This window comes from Rattus norvegicus, chromosome 2, assembly GCF_021556685.1.
Source record: "Rattus norvegicus strain SHRSP/BbbUtx chromosome 2, alternate assembly SHRSP_T2T, whole genome shotgun sequence".
Classification (NCBI taxonomy): Eukaryota; Metazoa; Chordata; class Mammalia; order Rodentia; family Muridae; genus Rattus; species Rattus norvegicus.
The window spans coordinates 227586877-227612921 of NC_141535.1; the positions used below are offsets into that span (position 1 = coordinate 227586877).

Sequence of the window (26045 nt, forward strand, 5' to 3'; positions counted from 1 at the left end):
AGTAGGTCTGAACTCCATAAGATTCACAGAAGGGCCATGTGCTCAGAAAGCGCCTGAAATACGGAGGGGTGATGTAAAGTCCCTTTCAGGATTTTAAAGGCAACAGAAAATGAGGATCACATTTTGAGGACATTTAATTATAGAGAGTTCTAACACCATGTGATGGTCATCTTAAGGCCCTTGTGAATCCTACAGTTTGGTAACACATTTAATACCACCTATATGCCAGACACTCATCAGAACCTGGGAAACATCAGGGAAGAAGAAACAAGGTAAAGGCATACCTCACATTATGGTTCAAGTAGCTGAGACTCAGTGAGGGTCAGATCTTGCTGGAGAGTAGGGTTGCAAGAAAAGTGGGATTTGCATCCAGATCCCTTCAGTATGGTGGCCAGAGTTGGTGAGAGAATATCTTCCTTTAGGTATACTGGTGTTGAAAAGTATTGTCTACACAATATGTGAATAATATGTTTAATAATTGTCATTTCCGTGAGAATCAAGAGGTACTGTGGATTGGAGGGTTTCCTCCTCCTCCTCCTCCTCCTCCTCCTCCTCCTCCTCCTCCTCCTCCTCCTCCTCCTCCTCCTCTTCCTCCTCCTCTTCTTCCTCCTCATCCTCCTCCACCACCTGCTTCTCCCCTTCCTCCTCCTCTTTCTTCTCCCTCTTTCTCCTCTTTCTTTTTCTCAGCCTATTATCACCACATTACATTGACATTGGCCCGTTGATATGTTTTGAATTGTCAGCACTCTAGACGGAGTCTCTTTACGACTTGGAACCCCTCCAGGAGAAGGTGTCCATCTGTAGCTGCTTCATGCTTCTGCCCAGCATTCAGCCAGAGAATGTCATTGGATGCTCTCAGTGTTAGGCATCTGTTAACGAGGGGACAGTCTTAGTAAACAAGAGAGACAGGATTGTGTTGTCAAAACTGAGAAGACTTTGCTCTGTGTACCTGATCTTGACTGGACGTGATGTGTGACCTTCTGTCAGCTTGCTTGACTTTGGAGCCACCTCGGAAACACATCTCTGAGTAAGCCTGAGGAAGGGTGTCTAGGACAGTTTAACTGAAGTGGACGAGACACACCTGGTTGTGGCCAACACCATCCTGTTGGCTGAGTTCCTCAAATCACTAAAACCAAATCCAGCAAGCATCGCTCTGCTCCTTACTTCTGTGACTAGTTATCTCATGTCCCCTTCACCATACCTTTCCCACTGTGTGGGGCAACCTGGCTTCTTGAACTTAGGGCCAAAATAAGCCCTTCCTTCTTGGCAGGTGTTTGGCCATAGCAATGAGTAAGATTTCTAATAGATCGGTAGCTACGTTTAAGCATGTGGTACAAAGCAAATACATTTTCCAGGATACCTGTAGACATTGGCTAGGTGTTTTTTTCTTTTGTTTCTTCACAGAGTTCAGTTTTTAATTTTGCAGAACATTGAAACGATTCATTATTTCTCTAAGATGCTCTCTAGCCTGGAGCTCCCCGAGGACAGGGAGTTTTGTCTGAGCAGGAACATTGGCAGAGCATAAGTCCTCCCCAAGTAAGACTTTGAACAGAGCAAATTCTAAGAGTCTGGGCATTCTGGAAGGGATAGCAAGCATGTGTGGAAATTTCTAGCTCCAATAGGTGAAACATGGAGGAATTATTCGATATTTCGAGAGAAATCATGACACAGGTATACCTAAGAAAGGTTTGAAGTCAGCTCGGTCATTTTTTTTTTTTTAATTTTAAACTACCGTTCAGTTAACTTAGTCTTCCTAGGTTTTCTCAGCTCCTCTTCTGTGACTTAAGCTGTATGTAACTACTTACGTAACTTAAGACTGCGCTGCAATTCTCGCCAGTGCCCTATTCAGTTTGCCGCTTGCTGGAGCAGTCTCGGGGTCTGTAGCATTTAGTGTTCGGAGGTTCAAGTGGAACAGCTCAGATACTTTGCAGCTTTGGCTTTCTGTTGGTTACTTACAGAAAGAAATGGGAGGCTGTTCCTTCCACTGTTCACAGTTTATGAAAACGTAGAGCAAACGATGGCTTGATCTTTAGATGACAGGTTCAACCTGGTTGTCCATTCTCAAAATGTGAATTGAGTTGGCGATCCAGAATTGCTGTCTGGGGGGTTCTATCGGGTCCTTCCTGTGACCTTTATTGTGATTCTTCAGGGAACAAGGGTGAGGGCCGTGCTGATCAGAAAGGTTAGCACATTTAATAAATCTGAATTTTATGTGGAGAATCATGGAAATGGGGAGGTTTCGGTAATTGTTGGCAGATGCAAACAGAAGGGTCACGGTCACTTTCCCAATTCAAATCACATCACATGGGGATGAACATGATGGTGGGAAAGATCTGTAATTACATAATCGCAGTCCTCAGTGGGAAGTGGCGGAAAGAGGCTGAGTCCCAGTCTCTTGTCACGGATGGCTTTAAGGTTGCAGGCTCACCACAAAGAAGCGACAGTGCAGAAGGTACGAACTGCTCAAGGCAAAGCATCTGCGTCCCGAATCCTTAGCGTGTTAGCAGTTAATGATCAAACACTCGAAACATATTGACGTAGCAAAAGAAACGTGCAGGCACTCAGGAACCCCCTCTTCAGCCTCATTGGTTTATACTGATCTCAAAGCATACTGAACTATCGGAATCGTTGCTGTGATTGGCTTCCAGTCTTAGGAGAAAAGTCAGCGGCTAGGTAATGGTCACGTCCATGTGTTGGGCAGGTCTGCATAACGGGTTCCATGAGCTGGTCAAACAGTATGTGGTACTCTCTGTAGTGGTAAAGCGCACAGACTCAAGGCCCTTTGAAATAATTAGAGGCATATTCACCCTTCATTCCCTAACTTTACTTAGCAATAAGTACTTTGTCTTAGTACTGCATTAAGTGCAAGACATAGGAAGAGGAGGCTCTCTATGACCACCATAGTCAGCAGAGCAAACAAAACATGGGAGGCAGGAAGGCAATTCAGTTCAACTCAACTAAGTAGCTGGTGTTGGTGCAAACTTCCAGAATTTGACCCTTAATGATCTTTAAGTGCAGCACAATTTCATGATAACATGGAGATAATTAACTCAATCCTGTGTGCACAATAAGCTTAAAACATGACTACATCAAAACTCTTTGTAATGTATATGTCATATCTTCCATAAAGATGACTTTTATATATTGACATGTTCATGTTGAAGGCCTGGAGGAGGGTTCTCTGTAGTTTTGGCCATAGAGAGAGTGGAAAACGTCACCAGGTTACTGACATCACCCGCTATAGACTTCAGGGAGAACAACCGGTTATGTATCCCTTTCTTTGAAGGAACACGCCTGTGTGTTTAACATTCCTGGTTCCTCTAATGTTCAACTGTGAGCACAAGGACCTCCCTGACTGCTTCATGGGCACAAGAGATGAGTTCACCTAGCTGCTAGGTTATGATTTAAGTAAGATACACTATTTCCTAGATTATGGGTACATCCCTAACAAACTAGGCACTGATTTGATCCTCCGAACAGGCAGAATTGCTTGTTGACCCTCATTCTTGATATAAATACTTAATTGGAATTCCTGTTCCTAATTAGCCACTCCTATAGAAGCAAGATTGTCTCAGTTTCCTGGTTGCATTTGTTATTAATATCCAGGAGGTAGCCTTATCACTGTTTAATTTGGTGCATATCAATCATTCACAAATAAAGGGAGGGAGAGTCATCAAGACTTGGTTCCTAGGGCTTTGCCATCACTTCATCAGAGTTGCAAAGTCTTCATGTGTGGGTAAACAGATGTATCTGACACACAAAACCTCGAACGGTGCGATGGGGTTGGTGGTGAATCTTGCTAAATGTGTGAGCAAGATAGCTCTGAAGCATCACCTTTCCAGAAATAGTATTTTATAGTTTTATAGATAATGCAGACTTTACAGTATCGATACACTTTTATTCATTAGCATTTGGGGCCTCTTGAAGCCAGCGTTTCTTCCTAGCACTGGCTCCTTTGATTTTCCTGTACAACTCTGATACTCTTCTAAGCGCCAGGTCCATTTTTTTCATTAGTTTCTTGATAGCTGTTCCTTCCCAGAGAGTACCAAGTGATCGTCCCTAGATTCGCTCAGACTTCTCCACCTGAGCCTGTGTCTGATTCCTCCATTACCACGTTGGCTGTCTGGTTTTCTTCATTTGCTTTCTGACCGTCTTCATCTCCAGTCTGTTCCCTGTCATCTTATCTTTGGAACATTGTGGTCATTGATTGTTTAAGAGACATCTCAGAAGCCTCAAGTGGGTTTTCAGTTGGCTTTCCTTCACAGACATGGCAGTTGTGTGCTTCGGTCTGTCTCTCACGTGCTATTGCTTAATCTATGTTAAACGATTTATGGGTACCCATTTCATGTGGGCCCAGCTTTTAACAATGTCCTCCTGTGTTGACCCACAGCCCCTCGCTTCCATGGCTGCAGTGGCCCATTCCTCTCAGGTGCATTAGCTCCTCTCTGGACCCCAGTTCTCTACTGATCTGTGTCCTGTATAATTTTGTCTCCTCTTCGCTAACCTTGTGATTTTACAGATGCTTGTGAATTGGACCCCATAGTTTGTATTCTCCCTTTGTACATTTACCACCAAGGAGGCTCATTTTAGCTTACGCTTTAATTTATTCGCTGTTTCTGTCCGCCTTCCTTTTTAGAGCAGAAGCTCCAGGATGGAAGAGAACTTACTTGGTTCTGTCTCGCTCCCGATTGCTCTACTTAAGCATTTAGAACATTAGCTAGGACTTGGTGAATACTCATTCTATTAATAATCATTTAAATATTGACTATCTTCTAGCTATGTGCTGGAGCTCTGTGCAGCTGAAATTATTCCTGGCCAACCACAGGGCTGTGATTTACACAGAACATGCTGTTCTGTCTGCCTCCAGAAACAGTTTGTTCTGAAGGCACCTCAACCAAGAACCTCTGCAGAATGTGCACATCCTCATCTCCGTGACCCTATCAAGGGCTCCTCTGCCTCAGTAATGGCCACTGCAAAGCCTGCCACAGTGTGTGTGTGTGTGTGTGTGTGTGTGTGTGTGTGTGTGTGTGTGTGTGTGTGTGTGTAGTGTTAGGGTTTTACTGCTGTGCAGAGACAGGATGACCAAGGCAACTCTTATAAAGGACTGGCTTACAGGTTCAGAGGTTGAGTCCATTATCATCAAGGTTGAAACATGGCAGCGTCCAGGTAGACATGGCACAGTAGGGGCTCAGAGTTCTGCATCTTGATCTGATTGCATCCAGGAGAAAACTAGCTCCCTTGTGGCTAGAAGGAGGGTGCCAAAGCCTACCTTACAGTGACACACTTCTTCAGAAAAGTTCACACCTACTCCAGCAAGGCCACTTCTCTTAATAATGCCACTCTCTATGACAACCGTACAAGCGTATTCAAATCACCACAAATATATATGTGTATATATGTGTGTGTGTGTATATGTGTGTGTACATATATGTATATATATACACATAGTATATAAATATTTATTATATAACATCCATATAAATATATAAAATATATGAATTTCTATTGTCCCACTTCCTTCAATTAATGACATAAATGTTTCTTTGACTTAAGTCAAATCAGTGCTCACCAACTTTTCTCCTGAATTGAGGTCAGGATGTTCAGTTGTAAAGTAGAATTTAGAAGAGAGGGCAAGAAAGGCTAAGAGACTGGCTGTGTGCTATTTATTTCTATGTTTAAAATTGCCTCAGTGTTTTCAGTGTTCTAGCTCTTGTTAACATCACAGTCAAATGTAAAGCTATCATTATTTTATCCTGCAGACAATATAAACAGATTTCAAATGTCTTAATGAACTCTAAGAAAATATTCGCTGTGAAAAGCACTTAATAAATGTGTTCATATTGTTGAGTTCTAAGAAGTAAACTATTTTGTCCCATCTTTTAAGTTATTGATTATGTTCTGATAATAAGTTCCATGAATGGTAGTGATGGTTGTAAAATATAAATTAATATTGAAAGATGTATTTACAGAAATAATGGATACAAAAAAAAAAAAGACAAAATGCCTGGGAGGTCTACTTGCAAACATGTCCTAGGCTATAAGACATGAAACATAATATTGCTTTTCTTCCCACTTCGCATGTTCTCCCTTCCTTTTGTGCAGGGGGGATATCAGGGAAAATATACTCCAAGGAATCAAAAGGAATCCTCCAAATGAATAAACATCGTATGTCTGTGCTGACACTAAGTTTTGCATTACAGTCCACTGTGTTAGGTTGGGGGAGCTTCCCAGTATCACAGCTGTGTGATCTTATGTGACTTCAGTACCAAAATGAGCTACAGGACAAGAAGGAACTGTACACTTAAGAAAGGTAATATTTGGTTGAAATGAAAAGAAAAATGTCAGTTGATTAGCCTCCCAGTCAGAAAGGGGATATAGATTGGTTCAGTTTGCCATAGCATGAATTCCTTCACCTAGGAGTATTTTGCTAAAGCATTTAAACCATTGTTGTATATGACTAACACTGAAATGCTCTCAAGTTGGATAAGGTTGTGTATGCAAGTTCAAGTTCAGCCTTTTAAACTTACTGAGTGTATGTGCTCCAGCTTCTCAGTGCCTGTGGTGCTCTTGTTCTGCTATGAATAGAAGGGTACTTAACAGTTTTAGAAAGTCTGCTGCCTTTAACCTTTTTCATTCAACCCTGGTACCATGTCTTTGCCTTTGTTTTAATTAACCAAGTGACATGTCTATTTAATAGGTAACTTAAGGGGCTGGGGAGATGGCTCAGTGGTTAAGAGCACTAACGGCTCTTCCTGAAGTCCCAGCAACCATGGTGGCTCACAACCATCTGTAATGGGATCTGATGTCCTCCTCTGGTGTGTCTGCAGATAGCTACAGTGTACTCAGATACATCAAAAAAGTAAATGATTCTTTAAAAAAAATCTATCTTTTTCTTCTGCAGATATATATATATATATATACAGACACATATACATATATATTTACATACATATATATCTATATATATCTATATATATATATATACCTTCCAAGTCTACTCCTATCAAAGCTGATGCAAATTTGAGTGTACTCCAGTAGTGTTATTGGATATAGTCCTTTTCTTTCCATAGTAATATTTCTTAACCGATGACTCTCCTCTTAGAGCAAAAGGTCGGTGCTTTGTTTGAATGCACTTAGAAGTTCTGTAAAGTTTGCCCAATCTATACATTAACAAAAGGAACAATTTTAGTTATTCAAATTCAAAAATGTTTGTTTTCATCTTTATTGAAACAATAAAGGAAAATGGTTTACAACATGATACTTGATTCTTGAAGGACATAAGACATTAACACCATAAGGCTACCTTTCCACCTATGTTTCTTTGGCTGGAAGACTATCTGCAGAACAGATTGGCAAAGCAAATATTTTGTTGTTTGTATTCAGAATCCTCTTACGTTTTAAGAGGGCGTTACTTTATTTCATAATATCTAGAAGACTTTTAATGCAAAGGAAAGTGTGAGTTATCTGTCTTCCATCCATTATTCTTCTGTTTCAGTCCCATGCATGTGTTAATCAGTCACGTGGAGGTGACGATGTGTTTTGCTATTAAGAGTCATGCTGCACAATTGGATTGTCTTGTTGACTTTGCCACTGTATAGTTTAATTGCTGGTCCCACAGGACAGGTTACTGTCCCAGAAATCATTTTTCAGGGACTCTTGTACTGGATGAATTATTAAACAAAGACTTCAAGTGACTGTTGGATCACTACCATTCATTAGATCAATAGATTGTAGCAGATTTGGAGAGAAATAAATTTACATATCTATCCCGTTTTACTTAACTCATTTTTAGTAATGGAAATGTATGTACCTATTAAACCCAAACTGGGTAAAATTGTAAATAGTTTGATCAATATTGACTCTCAGTGGCAGTGAATGTGTCCCAGTAGGCATGAATAGAAGGGGTAGGACTCTAGATGTTGAATTACAAATGCTAGCACCTTTTGCTTACCACCTTCATCTGATATCATGAGAGATCTCTATTTATTTGGGTTAAATAGCTCCTGGCTCAACTTCTGTTCATGAAGCTGAGTTGGCTAGCTGCAACAAATGCAAAACTATGTTCTGATTCCATGAAGTAGATTAAAAAAAAAAACAGTATAATCTTTGCTGTTCCTATTTTTTACATTTAAATTTACCCAGAGTCTTTAAACTGTGATGTGCTGACCCAGAGACAAACCAGAAAGGGGAAGAAATTGATGTTCGAAATGTGTATTGCAGTGCTTGGAGCTGTGCCTTGCAACCCAGTGAAGCCTGTCCTAAGTACAAGGAAAAGGGAGAGGATTAGGGATGAGAAGTAAACACACTGTGCTTCGGTGCTCCTCCCTCACACCCTGACAAAAGGCATGGCCATGGCCAAAAAGCCTGAGAGAATATCCATACCATCTTCATTAAAGCCTCTACCTAAGAGTTGGAACAACCGTGCACAGTCTTGCCATATGCATTTGTGTGGTCTCACTGAAAGCGTTAACCTTGACCCGGTGGCCAGCACATCTCTTGAATTTTGGAGATCCAGAAAATTGTCCCTTCAAGAAATATAGGAGTCAGGTCATGTCACAGGAATACTGGTATTTAAAATGTAAAATCAAACTGTAAATAAAGTAACTTCAAAACATGGTAGAAAAGTAGGGAAGAGCCTCAGTGAGAGCTTTTGTTCCTCCAGTGGTAGGGATTAGGTCCAATGAACTATTGCTACCCACCGCTTCTTTCTAAAGATTATAGGAGGCTACCCGCCCTGAAGCCCCTAAACCAGAATATTGAAACATGGAATTGTCAGTCAATAAATTAGTTACCAAAGCCTCAGACAGCATTCATGCAGTCTTGAGAAAGGACGATTCCCATCCCCCTTCCTTTCAGACATTCCTGAGTGGGTCTTCTTGGCAGAGAGGCCAAGACTTAACCAGAACTCTGAAGGCAAGGGTATCTAAGACATACAGCTCTTGGGCTTCGCTTTGCAGGGAGCTTGTGGTAGAGAATGCTGACAGTGAAGAGTTGCCAAAATGTCCTCTCTCTAAAGGAACCAATGGGAGGGAAGTGAACTTCCTAAAGGGAAAGAATAAACGAATATGCTACTGGGAAAAATGTAATGTTAGAGAATACAAGTTTTATCTAACCTGTGTGCATTTGTGGCGACCTGGGAACTCCTCTGAGTTTGTTAGCTGCAGAAATTCAATTTTGAGGGTTGAACGGTGGTCTTTCTAAAATATAACTCGCTTATCTAGCTAACTAGCATATTTCTTTTGTTAAAGAATGAAGTGTGCGCATCAAGATAGAATCATTGTGCAGAATACACGCACAGCCAATTTATTTATAAACATTTGCCTTTGAAAAAAACATAAGAACACCTGTTTCAGAAAAAAAAATTGTATTGTAGGGTGCTAGTGAATGAAGGTCTTAGCCATCTCTGTCTGTTTGGGAACAAATTGGCGTTCACTCACATACTGTCTGTGTCTGCTCCTTTCCTGTGTGCTTTAGAAATTTGCAATCTCAGTGTGCACACTTTGTGGAGAACTTTTTACCAGCAGTGCTGGAACTACATGGTTCACCTTTGTGAAAAAGACATTTTCTCAAAGGTGTGTAAAATTCTAATCGTCAACTGAACATTTTTTTTCTACTGTCTGAATATAAATCATTCTTGGGACTGCCTGTCTTCTAGAACTAATGAATCTGTTCCCATTTGGCAGCAGATAGTTGCTCCCGGTGCTTGCTAGCTGACACACGTTCCCATAGCAACACGAAGGCAATCTGTTTAGTTCCTTTAAATATTGAAATTGAAGCTTGAGAAAAACATATATGGTATTATGTCATATTATAGCATCTAGCAAGACTGATTGGATTCATTGTGGAGGAAGGAGCTTGTTCAGATAATTAATGAAAATGTTCACAGTTTTTTTTTTTTTTTAATAAGGAAGAGGAAAGGGGCCCTCCAAGTTGTTATTTTAAATTTCAACAGAGATTCAGATTTTCATTTGGTGTTGGCAGATCTGATTTCCCAAGCCTGATCTCTCATTACCTACTTGGATGCCTTATTCACACACACACACACACACACACACACACACACACACACACATCCTAAGGAGCATTGACATTTGTCTGAAATTAAAATTCTGTTAGAAAAAATAAATGAACTATGAATATGCTATGCTCAGAAATGGTTTGCTGACTTCCAAAAATTAAAAGCATAACTTCCCCCGCCCTGTTTTTTTTTCTTTTTACCAGAAGAATAGTTAGAAGGTGTTTGCTGTTGATGTGTCTACCTCATGCAACTGCAGTGAAAACTTGACCTCACACAAGCCAGCAGGGGATCATTAATCATCTTGTAAAACAAACTCTCCACACAGCAGATCCACCATCTTCATCCCATGAGAGCCCTTTGCACACTGGATGTGGTTGGACTCCCACATCTTTTATTTATACATAAATTTCACATGATTGTTTTTTGACTGGGATGATGAAGAATGCCTGTGGAAGGACCACGGGGATCACATTAGCTCTTTCCCTCCTTCTTTGGGTGAAAAGATATGGGCAGAAAAGAATGAGTTATTAGCCTAGCCTGAGCCAGAGCTTGTGGTAAAGGATTAGAATTACTGGCTATCAGTGGTCATCGTTAATGGGTTTTCCATGATGAAATCAATATGGGTTCCTGAGGATTTTGTTAGCCCCTTCATCATCACAGGCACTGCTGAAGTTTGCACTTGCCACACTCTAAGTTATATGGTGGTGTGGTTTGAATTAGTGTGTGGAGTGGAGCGGTCACGTATCAAAATACATTTTGACTTTTTCTTTCCTGTGACATTTTTCTCCTCTCCTTTCCCAGAATGGCTGTCACCTTATCATATCTTCCAGCAATGCACACATTGGTATTTTTATTGGAATCACACGGAATGGTTTATGAATAGCTCCAATTTTTGTCACTCTAAGAATAATACTGCCCCTAGCAGTGGCCCCGTTTCTGTGTACAGATGGTTTTGATGTATATATTTCAGGTATCTAGAGCAAGCAGAGAGAGGCAGTCCTGGCCCATCCCTATTTTAGAATTAGCCCTACATCCATAAATGTGCGTTTTCTTTCAGGAGTTACACAGTACTGTCATAAGACTGTGTTCCGTGAGTTTTTAAAATAGTGACAGGACATCACATTGAGCAAAAATAGTTTTAAAACTAGGGCCATTTTTGAGCATCTCTGTGTCAGTTTTACTTCACAAACAATACAGCTTTTCATTAGATCATTATTAACCATTAGTAAACAGAGCTGTGTTCATAGCTTCACAAGGTCAGGCCGGTTTACTCAATCAAAATACCCAAGGTCAATGACAGTCATGTTTGACTTCTTTCTTTGGGGGAAAAAGAATGGATGTCCCCTAGCTTTCTCTGACAGTGTAGATTCAAGTGAAATCAGGAGCTAGCCACTGTTAAGATATCCTAGGGTGGTGTTGTAGTCAGTCAGATGGTGAATGTGAACACACACACACACACACACACACACACACACACACACACACACACACACACACACACACACGAGCTCAGAGCAGTCTGCTTTGTTCGATCAGTGTGGCTCTCCTAGATGCGCTGGCATCTGAACCAACTATCTGGCCACATTTCCCCTACTAAGGATCTCCCCATGGGACCTTAGTCCAAGCTGCCAGGATTGATTTGGCTCACATCTCGGCTGAATGGTTTAACTTTTGTGGCTTTGGGCCATTTTCCTAAAACTCTCTGGGACTCAGTTTCTTATCTGGAGAAGGGAGATAACAGTAACACCTGCCTTGGGGAACCCAGGAGGCTTAAAACAGCTGAAGCTCAAAGTCAGCTAAGCCAGCTGCCTTAATCGTGGCTTAAGTCACTCGCGGTTTCAGAGCCTTAGATTTGCCGTTCATAAAATGAACCATCAAGAGTAAAGATTCAATAAAACAATACAGTTTCCAAGCCCTTCGTGTTCCTGAGGCACGAATGAACAAATGCTCCTCAAAATGCTTTTTGCTACCTTGCATTCAACATTTCGTTAACAAGTCCCACCACAGGCTTTTTCCTGTGTTTGACAGATGGCAATCTACTCACAGGCCATACATGATTCAGAATTTGCTCATGGACTGTTGAAGTACCAGATTCATACATGTTTTGTTTGTCAGACACCAGATCTGAGCCACACAGTAAAACCCACCCATAATTGACATCAGGGAAGCCTCCCTCCCCCTTGTGGTACCAAGGTTTAGCTACTCTCTGTATGCTTCTTTAGAAGTTGAAATCAGGTAGGATGCAGAGGCCCAAGCCCTAACACCAAACCTGAATCAAAAGCCCCTTCAACACAGCGTTTGTTTTTTGTTTTGTTTTGTTTTAACCTGTACCTCAAGAACCTTTTGAGGCCCCCCTTTTCTCCAGTCCTGCTTTTCCTTGCTGCCCAGGGCTGCATAGTGTCCTGTCTTCTCCAGGCTCCCAGTGGTGAGACTCTGAAGCTGTTTGCCTATAATACATCCTCCTGCCTCCTGCTGCTCTTCCCCAGAGTTTGCTGCCGCTGTTGGGTGGGGAATACAGATGAGGCTGGTGAGCCATCGGAGCAGGCCAGGGGCCAGCAGAGAATCACTCTTTGCTGCTGTGCATGTCTGGATCAGAGAGCATTTCTGGGGGGTTATGTGCTCTGTCACCTCTCTGGTGATTTTGGGACTTTGATCATCTCACAGCGCATTTATCACTCTGACACTCTTCCTGCAAAAATTAACAGGAAAGTTTTTTCTTTCTTTTTTTCTGTTTCCTTCTTTTCTTTTTCTTTTTCTTTTTTTCTTTTTTTTTTTGGAAGTGGGTGGGTCTCTTTGCTTTCTGACCAGTGGCCTTTGTCTCTCAGTCACCATGCATAGCATCAGGATGCCAATGATGTCAATGCAACGAAGTTTACCCACTTGTAGCTCTTAGATACCATTTGGAACACTTGGGGTCAGATCTTTTTAAAAAACTGCAAACCTGGGGTTTTGCAATTTTTGTATGCTGTTCAGGGAACCATTCAGGATTCATAGAATTATTTTTTTTTTTTAAATAAGGTGGAAGGACCAAATCTGACTTAGAAACACTGTAATTAGGTGCTGGAGTCTGCAAAGTTAAAAACATCAGGGGTGAAGAGTTTTGGAGGAAAACCCCAGCCAGCCAGCTTTCCATAGAGAGGCTTCCAAAGATCCAAGGCTTAGTGAGGAGAGCCTAGCAGGGGTAGTGAGTAGCCAGACTCCTGTTTTGGGCCCAGTGGGATTCCTTACTGTTGTTTAAGGCACGGCCATATTCCTGTGTTAGACAACGGTACCTCATTCTTCCTCATCCTGGATCTCTCCATGGCTCCTGATTCCCTCATTGTTTCTGACATCTGTTTGGATCTACTTTTCTACTTACTCTTTCTCCTTCCTTCTTGCTGACAGATCCCTGAAGTGTAGAAGGTGCACAGAGCCCTGGCACTCCCAAAGAACGCATGTGGGGAACGTGAATGTTTAGGTCGCCAACTCGCAACTTTCCCATAGTTTTCCATTCGTGTGTTCACCTGCCGTTGCACTTTTCTTGGGCGTACCTTGCACCAAGAAACCTTCTTCGTCACTCAGTGTGTGCAAGACTGAGGCCAGGACCCTTGTCTAGAAGAAAATAAACGACTTCTGAAAACAGAAGCAGGGAGCCCTGACAGCTTGCTCTCCCAGACCGGCCTCATAACTCTGTGCCCCAGAAAATTTAGAAATGAGAACATTTGGAGATGGCTTGGGAAAAGTTGAAACTATGCACATTAAGTCCGGGATTGCTGAAGGGCTGTGGCATTTCCTGCCTCCTTTTTGCGTGTCACTTGTCTCTTTTCTAATTCCTATTTAAAAAAAAAATCTGCTAGATTAATTCTGCTAAAATGCCAGTTTTGCATGTCTCCTCCCTTGTTTAAAACTCTGCAGTGACTCACCGATAGCTTTAGACATCAGCTGAAGGACTTAATGAAGCTAGCTTGTGGCCTCCCACAGACTGGCCCATACCCACCCGTCTCCTTTCTTTCAAGAACGTTTTAGATATGGCCAAATTGGCTTGTTCTGTGTCCCTGAAGTATATATTTTTCCTCTATTTATGTCTTTTTCTGAGTTTCTCTCAAATAGCTTTTGCCGGCTAGCCTCTGGTGTCCGCACTCGGGCTCTCTAGGCTTGACCTATGGAAATGGGTGGATGTTCTGTGAGTTGAGGAGTATGCCAGACACTTACATAAGGCAGTGCCAGTGCTCCCATTATTGGTGTTTATTGACACAAAAAGGTAATTGAATTAGGGCCTAGAGAGCACTGAAAAGCTCTCCAAGTATTCCAGGATTGCCTATCTTTGATAGCCGTTTGCTTTACGGAAGGCTTCCTGTTCCGCTCAGAGAGCTTCCGTTGAATAAGAGGCAGGGCTTGATTCAGGTTGGCTGGCTGTGAACTCTCTCTCTTGTCCCCAGGCGCTGGTTGGCCTGAACTTAGTTTTCCTATCTAATTGTCCTTAATGATGGGGGCTGAAGACCCGCTGGTGTGGTTGTAATACCAAGGAAGCGCTCTGTGGAAGTGTTATCCACCACCCTTTCTTCCGAGTCCTTGTCTTGGTGATGTTATAGTGGCTTTGTGATGAATTTGAATGTATTTAGCATTTTGTACATTTACAAGGCATTTCCTGCTTTGAAAATGAAGGCTATTTCTAGTGAGAGTAAAACTCCCATCTCCTCTGCCCTTAAGTGGTGAAGAGGCATTTAGCTTGGAAGATGGCTCTCTGTGCTTCTCCGAGTGGGAACTTATAACAAAGGAGCCATTTGTGCTTGACAATTCCTTGCGTTACTCCTGCGATTGTCCCTTCTCACAGAAGCCTGTGGCCAAATGGATCTGCTCCCGAGAAAAAGGCACTCTTTCTCCTGGCTGAACAAACACTGAGGCATAAAGGCTAGCCACTCTCCAGATATTGCTCCCCCCTCGTCCTAAAGTGCTTGCTTTCCTCTGAGGAGAAAGAAGCCTGTACCAGGCAGTAAAAGCAGGAAGGCCCTTTGCCACTCCTGAGTGTGGCCTGGAGTGCAGGGAGAAAAGCCTCCTGAAGATTGTGGGGGTGAGGGTGGGGGTGGGGAGCGTAGGAGTTGGGGGAGCTATTTTAGTGTATGAACTGACTTTAGTTGGTATCTGTGTCCTTTCAAAACTTCTTTATTTTATTAGTCAGCTGTGTATTGAGTTTATACCTAGTAAAATACAGCAAGCTAGATCCTAGATACATTGAAAAGAAAACAGATTTATTCTTCCTAAAAGAGGTGTTTGTCCCTTGTGAGTTTTAGTATTGCAGGCTGAATTAGGTCTTAAGTTATTTCTTGAGGAAATGAGTATGTTCTGAGGCAGACTTACATTGGTGAAACTCCATGCCAAGTAGAAGAAGTGAACCCCAGTGTATGTATTCACAAACTGGAGGGACTTGGGTACCCAGGGCTTTTTCCACAGAGGCCAAGGGTAGGGTAAAAATGGTAGAGCTGAAAGTCAGGCAACTCCAAGGTAGGTTTCCAAATTATAGGCATTCCGCAGTGTCTCGGATGTAAGACAGGAGGATTTATGTCACTACTAGAAGGTCCCATGGTCCTGTGCTTTGTACACATTGTTTACAATGTTCACAATGTGTTGTAAACATTGTCTTTGCTGCGAGGCTCAAGGTGTTAATGCTGGACCAATTTCATAAGCTCAGGAGTGAATCTCTGAGGAAAGTTGTGTATAGAATAAGAAAGATAGTTACTCACTGACAGAGAGTTGTTCAGAACAACAAACGTTTATTTCTTTTTTCCTTTTGTTTTCGTGTGTCCGTTTGTCTCTCTGTGTGTATCTAATGTGTCTTATCTGTGTCTTTGTGTGTGTGGCAGTATGTTTGTGTGTCTTTGTGTGTATGTCTGTCTCTCTGTGTGTGTGTGTGTGTGTTTGTACTGTTTGTGGTCTGTGTGTCTGTACCTGTGTGTGTATCTTTGTGAGTGTGTGTGTGTCTGTATCTGGATCTGTATGTGTCTATGCTTGTGTATGTGTCTGTATCTATGTGTGTCTGTGTATGTGTGTTTTTGTCTGTGTGTGTGTGTGTGTGTGTGTGTGTGTGTATGTGTGTGTGTGTGTGTGTGTGTGATCTGTATATGTATGTGTCAGGCCAAAGGTCAGCTCTAAGAATCTTCCTCAACTGCTATTAACCTTCGTTGCTCTAGTTTCTTGATCCAGGGTCTCTCACTGAACCTGGACCTCATTGATTCTGCCAGGTTGACTGGCCAGCCAGCCGCAGACACTCTCCTACCTGCGCCTCCCCAGTACTGGGATTGCAGACAAGAGCATTGTACACAGCACTCTAGGGTGCTAGAGATCTGAAGTCCAGCACATACTTTTTCTCTGGACTGGTTTTGTCCTAGGACCTTTCAGATTTCATGAAATAATCATTCTGAGAAATCATCTGCCACCTGAAAGAAGAACTTTTCCTTCAAAACAGGGAGTCAGGAAAACATTATTTACAATAGCCATAACATAAGTTAAGTACATGCGATATGTTTTAAAACCAAGTTTGTTGTAGCAAGTTTTCTTTTTTTCCCTTTCCTTTTTTTTTTTTTTTAAATATGTGGTCATGAGTTTTAGCCAGTGATTTTTACTGAGGAACGGCAGACAAGGCCGCACACATTTTCAGGTCTGTTCTTGCATTGGAAATAACTTGTGTCAGTAACCTGGCCATGGTACCAACAGAAAGTGAACCTCAGAACACACTGCTTCCCAAGACTATGTCTGAGAGTTGTTTGTCTTGAGGCCTGTCTCTGTTAACTGAAGCCCACCAGGTCATCGAAAACTCCTTAATCCCAGCAAGTAACCCACAGAGCTTCAGATGACGTAGATGCCTGGGCAAGCGTTAATAGGAGCTGTCCTTGACTTTTCTAATTGGAAGCCCTAATTAAGTTCTGTCTTGATCTCTATCTGTTGCTGCCTTGACATCCTCTCTGTTGACCTGGTTCTTTGTTCAAAGACTTTTTTCACAGTAAGCAAACACACACAGTGGGTTGCCCGCCACTTTATGTTCTGTGTGCCTGAGAAACAATTCTGCTTTGCTCTTCCTATGGCTTTAAAAATCCTGAGCTACGCACAGGCTGTTGAAATGACCATTGTGAAAAAAGTAAGTCCCCTAGTTGAGTTTCTACTTGTAGCTGAGACCCATAAAGGATGCTCCTTTATTTGGGACAGTATCATGCTTTTTTTAGGTTCTGTGCTGAGAAATGTCCAAAATTCTTTCTTTGCAGAATATCTGCCTCATATAGACTCAGGCACAGAGGTTCTGCATGTACAAGTCGAACCCTGCGTCAGACTATCTAGTCGCTTCTCTTTACCCTTTGCATTGGCGTTCAACCAAGTGTGGCTTGGTCAGACAGAGAGGGCAGCTCTTCTCTCCAAGCCCCTTCATGGCCTCTTCCAGAGGAGCTGCTCTTCTTCCTCTCTGAAGACCCCTCCCTGAAGTGAGTTTAAGCTCCTTTTTAACACAGATACATCTCATTCACCCTTTGAGTCTCCATTTAAATGTCATTCCTGCGGGGGAGTCCCTACTTATCCACAGAAATATGCAATCCACTGCCTCCATGACTTTCCTTTTCTTAAGATTAGTGCATTTAAATCCACCCCTAATCAAGTTTTTCTGGGCCCCCGTACGATCTGCGTTCCTTTCTGGACTTTTTTAAATATTATTTTTATTTTTATACTTGCCTGGCCATATCTCTCTCTCCATTGTGTAACCCTGTTCCTGCCTCACGGGTGGTTATCTGAAGTATTTGCTGATTGGTGGATTCACTGATAAAAAGAAAAAGTTGTGCAAGGACTGGGTGAACTTCCGTGGAAACCTGTTCTTCTGCAAGTTAACCCTTGAGTGCCATTGCTGCTCTTCATCTCACTTAGTAGTTGTTGCCTGACTAACAGAGAAGTAGCAATGGCCGGCTTTCTTCCTTTAAAAAATCACCTTGTACTGTTTTGCAGGGCTAGCGAGAAACCAGTGTTTACATTTCGTGCCTTTGTAACCAGAAGGTGAACAGTTGGACTGAATCAGAACTGGCAGTTTGTAAAGACAGAGCATTAAAAAAGAAAATGATCCTTCAAGTACCCAATTAATTCTAGTTTAATTACTTACAGAGAGTTTTCTTCAAGCTTCTCAGTTAGCTGTGTTGCCACCCAGGAGGCAGGAGCAGTGTTATACAATGGAGACATACAGCCAGCCAAGTGTAAAAATAAAAATAATGTTTAAAAAAAGGCCAGAAAGGAGCACAGATAATCCAGGCCAAGGGATGCTTGAGTAGGGGTGGATTTAAATGCAGATGGCTCAAGACTTAAGAACACTGGCTGCTTTTCCTAAGGATCAGGGTACAATTCTTAACACTTGCATGGTGGCTCACAGGTGTCTTTAAGTCTGGTTCTGGGGGAATCCACTGCCCTCTTCTGGCGACCTTGGGTACTGCAGGCATATCATACACAGACACTGATGCAGGCAAGTACCCATCCCATCAATTAAAGGAGATAATCTTCGAAGAAGTCTCAGTTGTGAATTTCCTCTCTAGACCCAGAAAACTGTCCGTTCATTGCTGTGTGATGACTTAGTGTAGGGCATGTATTTTTCACACACGCATTAAAAAAGATTTTTAGCGTGTTACCCAGTTTTTAAGATAGTTTATTTTGGTGTGGTGTGGGGTGTGTGTGTGTGTGTGTGTGTGTGTGTGTGTGTGTGTGTGTGTGACATGCACGAGTGCGCTCGGGTGTGTGCATGCATGTAATCATGTGTAACCTCATGCCTGTAATCACAGCCCCTGGGAGGCTGAGGTAAGACCACCTTAGTGAGTTCCAGACTGACCTGGGCTACGTGCTGAAGTACAGGCTTGGTAGAGACACCCAGTAGAGCCCTGCTCTAACACCAACCTACCAACTTCATACACAAACAAACAGCAGTGTTTGTGGTTAAAAATAAAGCCACATCATCCTAAAACCATAGTCCTTTACTCTTGGGCATTATGATACTTAAAATCATTTCGGCCTCGACTGTGGGCTTTCATTCTTTAAACAAAAGTGTGTTGTATTGAACAGACGAGGTGTGAAGATGCAGTGTAATAACAATATATCAAATCTGTTGTTTTTTGTGTTTTCGAAACTGGGTCTCGTTTGATACCCTGGCTGGGCCTAGAACTCATATGTAGTAGACCAGGTTATCCTGTATGATGTAGCAACCGTCTAGCCTCCACCTGGATTCTGTAGCATAGAGATGATTTAAAGTCTGTCACAGGAAAATAAGCATCCGTCTGTGCCCTTCTTTTTCATTTAAAGGATGTCAGGGAGCCCCTCTGTCATGTGTACTAAGGCACACATGGAGAGGTCAAGGCGTGTACATCAGGCCACTGTCCAAACCTCAGGTAATATAGTTGGAGCTCCCAGGCTCTGGGGTTAGATGATCCCATTTCAGATCTGGAGAAACCACCCACATGATCATGTGACATATGGTTACTCTTACGCTGTAGGTTGCTCATCCATAAATTAGAAAGGGTAGTAGGTGGGCAATATACCATTATATTTATTCTTTTAATTATGTTTATTATTTTATTGTGTGTGTGTGCATGACGTAGATTTTATTGTTGTTGCTTTGTTTTCGCCATGAATACATCTCACTTTCTCCTTTACCTTTGTAATTGAGTTAAGATGGGGTCTCTGAATTAATCTTTTAGTTATGTAAGCTGAGAATGAAGTCAGTTCTCTTCTTCCTTTTCATTAATATATTCATTGGTTTTCAACATCGGTAGTGCATTGACAGCACTGTTTTCTATCGAAGGCGTTGCGTAAGAAGGGCAGTGAGGCCAAAGTTGCCATGATTATTCTGGTATGTCGCACAGCTCCCCCATTACTGGTGCAGGTGTGTGGGTGTAATTAATGAGCCGGAGCTTGGAGGGCCAGGAGCAGCCTCACACTCTGGCGGCCTACGGAGTTCATGAAGACTCCCTACTTCTCTTTTTATCTGGTTTAGTCTTAAGCAACTCTTTTAGGATTCAATGTTCTATTTTATATTTGTTCTGATTTTCACAGATATAATCGTAGCGTTTTCCCATAGAAACAGTTCTAAAATATCTCAATTTCTGAAAGTTGTTCGTTTTAAAACAGAATAGGAAACCTCTCCAAGAAACAAATCTCATAACTGGGTCTTTGATGTTACTGCGAGACACCAGCAGCAAACACTTGTTGGAAACATTTGCAGGCCTCTTGTCCTCTTCACTGCTTTGTTCCTTTCTTCCTTTCGTTTATTCTCAGAGACAAGGTGTGACATTGTACCCCTGAGTGGCCTTGACCCAAATCCTCCTGCCCCAGCCACCCAAGGGCTGGGGTTTTTAGCATGTGCCATAGTGCCAACCGAAATATATGAACACACTGTTTTCATAACATGAAGCTTTCCTGGTTTGGAATCTGGTTCTGGGATATCCTGAGACAGTTGCCAGTTTTTTCCCTTTTAAGGAAATGTTCAATGTTTAAGCAATCACGGTGGCATCTTGGAGAAGGTGTTCACTGCTGCCTCCTTCCCCCCTGTTTCTTGTGCACGATGGGACAGTTAACCTCCGAGAGGTCATGTGTACCCAGGCAGGAGACTCCTTTTCGGCCCATTCCTCTGCTCCCTAGTTACCTGTGAAGCTCTGTGTTCTCATTCTTCTAGAAAGTCACTTAGCAGTGCATTTTAGTAAGGTTTACCTGATAGTAAGAGATTACTATCTCTAAAGAATCGTGCATTTGAAACTATGGGAAATGAACTATGGTAGTGTTTATTCCCACATCCATATTCCTGTATTTAGAAGGAAAAACTACCCTTCATCATCAACACCTTGAATAAATTAATAGACAACCAAACTAGAGCAGATTGATTAGAGGTATTTCTATGGGAAATCTGTATTAGAGAACTGCAAAATTTCTCCAATTGTAATGGAGATCTTAAGGCTGATATAATTATTAAAAATAAATGTGTTTTTAAGCGATGGTGAAGTCCCAGTCACCCTGCTGAGCTCACTGTGTTGCACATCTGTATCAAAAGGAAGATGCTATCAAACATTTAAAAATGTAGCGAATTTGGGGGAGGCTGGGAATTTTGACAGAATTTCAGATTTATTTTAAGAATAAGACTGCTTTGGGTGGATCGTACAGGAAAGGATTATTTTATTTCAGTTATATTGTGAATGGAAGATAAACCCTTTGAAACATCATTATTATTTCATTACAGATGCTGGAAACCAGTGGGATTATTTGATTCTATTTAATGAGGAAACATGGACTTTAGAGGAAGCGGTTGAACTATTTAGTTGACTACATTGTAGAAATATCTAAATGTTGTCATAACTAGAGACTTGAAACAACTTGGAAAGCTAACTCAGCTTACTGAGTGGTTTTTGCAGCTTCAAAATGGTAAATTTCAGCTATTTTACTGAATGGACTGTTAGCCATACAAGGCATAAAGTGTGGGTTCGAACATACAAATATGTGTGTGCATGCATGCGTGTACATGTGTATGTGTGTGTACGTGCACATGCACATGCGCACATGGGCTCATGTGCCTGTCTGGGTATAGTGATGATTACGTATTGGAGAATGGAAAGAGGGGGAGATGGTACTCGTAACAAATCCACTAAGTAGACTTCACATTTGAAAGAATGGCTCTTGGAAAGAGTACAAGGTGTGGTTCAGTTTCAAATAGCGAAGGTAATCATATCTGAATTACCTGTGTGCCAGCATTCCTGTATTATATTTCAATGGCCTCAGCTTTTCCTTTTTACTGCACTAGAGGCTCTGTATCCTTTTTTAGGTAGTGGCCTTTGATATTCTCAGATAAAACCCATTTCCCGAATCTTTGATCCTACACTCCTACAAGCTAGGAGCTTCTCACGTAGGTGTTTGAGAAATACTTACTGTCTTCACAGTGTCTTAAATTATCTAAGAATGCAGTGATTTTTAATGAGATATAAAAGGAATTAAGAGAGAATTTCAAGGCAGGCACTAGAGAAGAATTTTTAAGAGGGTGGAATATTATCTGCCCCAAAATAAGATCCCTAAGCTTTAAATCCTTCACTGAATCTGTTGTTGAAAATTTGGTGCCTTGTATTTATTGGCAGAAGCCCAGTGAGTTGGGCTAAGGAGATGACTCAGTGGGGAAAGTGCTTGATGTTTAAACAAGAGGACCTGAGTTCCCAGCATCCGTAAAAGATCTGGGTAAGACTACACTTGCCTGTAACTGCCACACTGGACAGCAAAGACAGGCAGCAACTAGACAGCAGGCAGGCTGGCCAAGAAAGAGAGCTTTAGGTTCAATGAAAATCCCCATCTTAAAAAGTAAGTTGGAGAGCAATAGAAGAAGACTCCTACTACCCTTCTCTGACCTCCGCATGTGCATGCATTTGCATGCACGTGAATGCATGTGCACGTGCATGGACACACACACACACACACACACACACACACACACACACACACACACCTTATATGCCCCTACACACAACTCCACTGAGAACGCTCTATATCATGGGGCAAATCTGTATTTCGTCCTGAGCTGTACCAGCTACTAGCCATATGCTGTTCTCATCTCTTTTACATGCTGTATTCTCCTAATTGGACAAATAGATGTAAAGACAGAATGTAGCTGTCTCAGATGAGGTTATACCAGCCAAATGGGATGCTGTATATAAGCCTCGGGATCTGACATTAGCATATATTCAATAAAATGTGACCGCTCTTCATCATGGCCCCATGAAATCCTAACTATACTTCCAAATCCTATTGCTTAATGTAGCCATTGTCAATGGAGGCCACCTTGGGATGCGGAGAGACTCCTGAATGACTAAGAACTTGCCAAGCAAACCTCATTACCGAGCGTTGTGTAACGTGTACCAACACTTAGGAGCTGGGTTGCAGTTCCCCCAACTTAATCCAGCCCATGTTTGAAGTGCCCCGGGTAAATCAGAGAATGTGAACTTACTTCTCTCAGGAAGTCCATAAAGCACAGCCTTCCCGATAGTAGTGTAGGTGACCCTCGCGATTTTAAGCACAACTGGAGAAAAACCGTGAGGGAGGTCTCTTATAACATTGTCCAGACCAAATTGGGGGTTACCTTGTCATCATGCGTGAATCAATGGATTTTTAAAGCTAAATAGAATGTGAAGCCAAAGTCAAAGGAAGTGATTAGCAGTTGACATGTTCACAATGGTCGTGAGATAGAGCTTGTAAACAAACCATTTTTATAGATAATCATTAAAGCCAAGACCAGCATATTTTCATAGTTCAATCAGTGTGTGAACTCCAAAGAAGGAGCATGAGCCTCCTCTTCAGTTAGTTTATGACTTTTTCCATGCACACAATTTCCCCCTCAGTTAGGACCAACTCAAGTGTTTCCAGAAACATATAGTTTAGGTAAGTAAAGCGTGTGAAGCACACAGAGAGTTCCTGAAACACAAGCAGTAGAACTCCAGAACTCAGGACTTGCAACCCTACAGACAGCTGAACACTTGACTGTATTGATCTAGTGTTTATTTCTTATCTTACATAAACAAAATTAGGTTAAGAAAGAAAATACTGGTATATCATAAAACATTAACAATTATTCATAAATTTTGTATCTATATATTTTTGAGTAGCGCAGGATTTTATTTATTTATTCTATCTCTATCTATCTATCTATCTATCTATCTATCTATCTATCTATCTATCTATCTATCTATCTATCTATCTCTATCTATCTGAGATAAAAGCCCATGTAGCCCAAGCTGGCTTTGAAGCCACCATGTCTCAAGGACGACCCTGGAATCCCAATCCTGTCCCCATCTCCCAAGTGCTAGGATCAGGAGTTTACTGCTGTGTCTAACCTTGGATGTAAATATATTTCAGACCTTAACTTACCAAGTAATTCTGGAAAGCCCTGCTTATAAAAGGATGCACAGAACTTTGCATACACTTTTCATCATTCAGAGGAGCATCCCTGAGTGTAACCATGGCAACAGCTTCTGTGGCCTTAGCAGCCAAGCTTAGAGCACATCCAGAAGATTTGAGGGGAAACTCAATAGGATAGGCCTTCTTTTACTTGGCTAAAACAATGTATTATTCAAATTTCTAGGATCTACAGGCACAGATCCTGGTTTATACGGTAGTTAACATCCATAGATCAATATATGAAATTTGAAATGCTCCAAACTCTGAAACTTTGAGTGACTATGTAACACCGTTAAGTGACATATTTGGCATGTAACATTAGGTGATAAATTGCAGTCCACATGCTTACCGAAGCAGAGACCAGCATGGTTTCATCCACCTGTAATCCTGGTACACAGGAAGCTGAGAAAGGAGATTCCTACATCAAGAGGCCCTGTCTCAAAATAAAACAACTAAAACAGAAACAGACATCAAAAAAATACAATATTAACATAAAACATCGTTGTATTTAATGTTTAGACTTGGCATTTTCCCCGCAATATCTCAGTGTGCAAATTGTGTGTGCATATTAAAATCTAGATACCTCTGATCCCTGGCATTTGGAAAAGGGATACACACCATGTACATATTCTCTTCCTGCAAGACCTCCATAAGGATAATGGAGGAGAGATTTTTTAAATATATTTAATGTAAAGTGTGTGGAACTCTGAGGACACATTTGCAAGGGATAAAGGGCTCAAAGCAGGAGCTCTGTGAGAAATCTTCAAAGGGAACTGGCCTCCAATCCGATCTGAGGATTAAATGGTGAGTGGGTGCTTACCCAGATCACTGGGGTAATAGAAAAAGCTGTCTAGAGTATTGTAGCCTAAGGAGTAGAGAGGTTTGAACTTTCTACATTTGAAAACTATTGGGGCTGAGGGCAGGCATGGGATTTGGTGACTTTGGGGCAGGGAGGAGGTGGGGATGGGCTTTTAACGGGGAAAATCTCATTTACTCTGCTGTATATCGTTGGAACTTCATTACACACAGACAGTCCAAACCACTGAAAGGGAAAGGCATGCATGTATGTTGTGTTTTTGTTATTATGCTTCACTGATTTGGGCCCCTTGAATGGAACATGCTAAGGTACAAGATCGAAGGCTGAACACGCAGAAAATATCAGCAGGGGTCCAGACATGAAGAGTGACATCACAGTTTTTAAAGCACATCGAATTTAATAGACATTAAAATGTCCAAGGAGGCTGATGATGGGCCCAAAGAGAAATCTATGATAGTTTTCAACTTTCTGGTTTATGTGACTAGACAGATAATTATGTCACCACCCAAGACACTGTGTATACCAGGGCAAGTCTGTCTAAAAGACAACAGATTCATCTGATACAACAGGAATCTAAGCGGGCCACCCAGAGTTACCCACATACAACAGCTGCTTGAATTTTCTGGAGCACCCTACCACCGGCAATAAAAAAGAGATCTGGTTTAGAGTCCACTGTGAATTCTGACTTAGAATGCTCAATGTCACTGGCTGTTGTTGGGTAACAAGCAGGAAACCACGCAAATGCATGATGTAATTAAGAAGGGAATGGCTGAGTGATGACACAGCTGGGCTAAGATTGCATTTGTTGAAAATAGAAGGGTCAGAGGCTAGGCCAGTGAGGGGAACAGGAAGGATGGTGTTAGCGGAAGGTGAGGGGAAAGGACTGCCGAGTGCCTGCTGGACCTGAAGCCTTGGTTTCGCCCCTAGAAATGGAGTAGAGTAGCTGAGCAGGGTGTCCTGTTCCAGGGAGTCAAGGATCACAGAGGTTGAGGAGGTGATGACTCATTGAGTAGTTTGCTTGCTAAGTGACCTCTATCTACAGCGAAAGTGCATCACGGGGATGAGCAAAGACTTTTTAAAATGTATATTTTTAATGTTATTGTTTTTATTATATATGCACTGATGTATTGCCTGCATATGTCTGTGGCCCATATGTGTGCCTGGTGCCTGCAGAGGCTGGTAGAGAATGTCACATCCCCTGGATCGGGAGTTACAGATGATTGTGAGTCACTGTATGGGTTCTGGGAATTAAACTCTGGTCCTCTCAAAGAGCAGCCGGTGCTCTTAATTGCTGAGCTC

The 26045-nt window shown here is 41.9% G+C and overlaps 1 protein-coding gene across 8 annotated transcripts in view; it reads left to right on the forward strand.

The window, feature by feature from the left end:
• Positions 1-26045, forward strand: part of Ppp3ca (protein phosphatase 3 catalytic subunit alpha) — a 272778-nt gene that overhangs the window by 148928 nt on the left and 97805 nt on the right. The gene's annotated exons all lie outside the window — the stretch shown is intronic.